This window comes from Callorhinus ursinus, unplaced genomic scaffold (assembly GCF_003265705.2).
Source record: "Callorhinus ursinus isolate GAN/ISIS: 27379988/994484 unplaced genomic scaffold, GSC_fseal_2.0 scaffold21, whole genome shotgun sequence".
NCBI lineage: Eukaryota > Metazoa > Chordata > Mammalia > Carnivora > Otariidae > Callorhinus > Callorhinus ursinus.
Window position 1 is genome coordinate 89,428 of NW_027397083.1, and position 3,114 is coordinate 92,541.

The window sequence follows — 3,114 nt, forward strand, 5'->3', positions numbered from 1 at the left end:
AAGAAAGAAAGAAAGAAAGAAAGAAAGAAAGAAAGAAAGAAAGAAAAGACAGACAAGAGGTAGAGAGGGAAAGAGAAATGGAGCCTAGATCAAGGTACTTTCCCTACTACCTCTCCTTAGAGAATGCATGAAGTATGGTTTATTTATAACATAAAGTAATGAGTTAGTTCTGCTCCAGTTGCAATGATCCTTCAAGTCTTGGTAACAACAATCAATAATTCCTTCCTTCATTCATTTAACAGCTATTTATTAAACATCTACTCTGTATAGCAACCTCCAACATAGTGGGAATGCAACAGACTGAACAGAGAAGATCTTTGCCCTTGTGAAGGTTACAATCTAATGGGAGGGGCAGGCAGTAAACAAATAAAAAAGATTATGATAGACTACAATAGTTGCTATGAAGGCAGTAACCATGGTGAAGGAATAAGAAGTAACCGAGCAGGGAATATCTACTTTAGGTTAAGACTGAGTGTGTGCACACTGCACTCAATTTCCCCCATTGTTAACACAACTATAGTACATTTGTCATAACTAATTCACCAACATTGATTATTACTAACTACAGCTCATACTTTATTCAGATTACCTTATTTTTTTTACCTAATGTCCAAGTGTTCAAGGATCCCATCAAGGATACCACACTACATTCAGTCATCATGTCTCTTTAGGTCCTTCTTGGCTGTGAGTTTCTTAGACTTTCCTTATATTTGATAACTGTAGTAGTTTGAGAAGTCCTGGTGAGGTATTTTGTAGAATGTCCTTCAAATTGAATTTGTCTGAGTTACAGGTTTTTGGAAGAAAGACGCAGAGGTAGACTGTCATTCTCATCACATTATACCAAGGGTACATACTATAAACATAACTTCACTGTTGATATTGACTTTCATCATGTGGCAGAGGCAGTATTTGTCAGGTTTCTCCAGTGTAAACTTACTCTCTTTACTCCTTTTCCATACTGTATTCTTTTGAAGGAAGTCACCATATTCAACCCACACTTACAGAGTAGGGAGTCATGCTCCCCCAACTGAGGGGGGAATATCTACATAAATTATTTGGAATTGTATGGGAGATTTTTCTATGCTCCCTCATTTAAATTTTTATTTAGTTACATATTTATACGAGCATATAATCATGAATAGGTTATAATTCATTGCTTTATTTTTTAGACTGTGAATATTTTTACTTATTACAGATGAGAAGAGAAGAAAGATGAAAGAAATGAAGGAATGGAGCAATGGGGGAGATAGAAAGTAAGCAAAGAGAAGAAATTAATAATCATCACAAGACTTCCTTTTCTTGGCTTGGTCTTTTTTTTAAGATTTTATTTATTCCCGTGAGACAGAGAGAGACAAAGAACGTGAGCGGGGGCTAGGGAGGAGAAGCAGACTCCCTGCTGAGCCAGGAGCCTGGACACGGGGCCAATCCCAGGACCTGGAGATCATGACCTGAACCAAAGGCAGACGCTTAACTGACTGAGCCACCCAGGAACCACTTGGCTTGGTCTTTTAAACATACATCCAATTCAGAGAAGAGATGTGGGTCAAAAATTAGATCAAGAATTCAGGCACTGAGTGCCTCCCTTCTCTCTTCTAACTTCATCCCATACCCAATATTAGATATTAGATGAGATCCTGAGACCTAAAGATGGAAAAGACATGCTCTTCACTCTAAGTAGCTCGTAGCCTAGAGGGGGTAACAAACATGTTAACAAACCACCACGATTTGATGCAACAAAGGCTAAGAGTGAAATAGGAATAAAGTGCTGTGAGAGCCATGGGGGGGCGGTGGACTGCAGCGTGGAGTAACCAGTCAAGCCTTCACAGATATGGTACTAGAGCATGTGAGGAGATGAGCTAGAGTTTCCTAGGATAAGAATTGGAAAGGAGCACCAGAGAGAGAGTGAGGTTCACATTTGGACTGCCATGAGGAGCTAATAGCATTGTTTATTTTATCATTAGGAAAGACAGTATATTTATTTTCCCAAGGTATCAAGAATCTGAGGAATAAAATAATCAAGATATAATAATCAATCATGGTTCTGTAAGACATAAGAGGAAAAAGAGTATAAAATTGTGCAGTCTTAAAAATGAGTTGTGCCAATGCATGAAACAAGAAAATATCTCTCAACTATTGACCCCAGTATTTGGAAACTGGTATCCTTTATTTAGATGAATGTGGTGTCTTTGTTTACAGTTATTATCTGAGTTCTCTTTGCTAGAGTAATTTAAACAAATTCAACTTTATTCTTGAGTCTGATGATTATGCCTTAAGGTCACACAGTGTCATTTGAGAATTATTATATCATGCCCACATATATATCCCTAAAGGTCCTAACTTCATTTAATAAGGCCCAGGGTAATGAAGCTGGGGAACAGATAATTATTGAGCTGAAGCCCTGGTCTCCTGACAAATCTCTTGCTCCAATGTCAACATTCAAAACTCCAACTTCCATTTCTGGTTCTTGTCCAGGTTTTGAAACTAATTATTTCTTTTGTTCCCTTCTTTCTTACTACCTATGGGCTTTGATTATTCCCTTTACCAGCTTCCTTCACTAAGATGAATGAAAACAGTCAATGCTACACTTCCAGATGACTTACCCTTTTGAACATCAAATAGAGATTTCGCTACATACAGAACTTTTTCATATATAAAGCTATTCCAAGAATATTATCATGTTTATCCTTTTAACAGAATCCCTATTAAACTGACATTATAATACCCATTTGTGAGATTGAGAAATGGAGCATCCAGATAGTTAAGGCATTTGCCCAAGGTCACCTAGCTAGTAAGGGACAAAAGCAAAACTTCAACTTAAATGCTTTGATTAAGTCCAGCTCACATTGAAGGCAGCATAATGGTTCCCAGAATGATCTGTTTGGATATACTGCATGGCTCTAAATATAAAACTCCATGATCTATTCTGTCATCTGCTTTATGAAAACTTGGTTTCCACATTTTAATTGGTCCATTTCCTCTCACCAAATTTGCACACAGTGCAGAATATCAACCTACAGAGCCAGTAAACAAATCAACCTAATGATGGCAAGCAAATGTTGGCATTATGCCTTCTGTGAAAAATTAATTTTCAGTTCCAAAATTCTGCATTAGTCA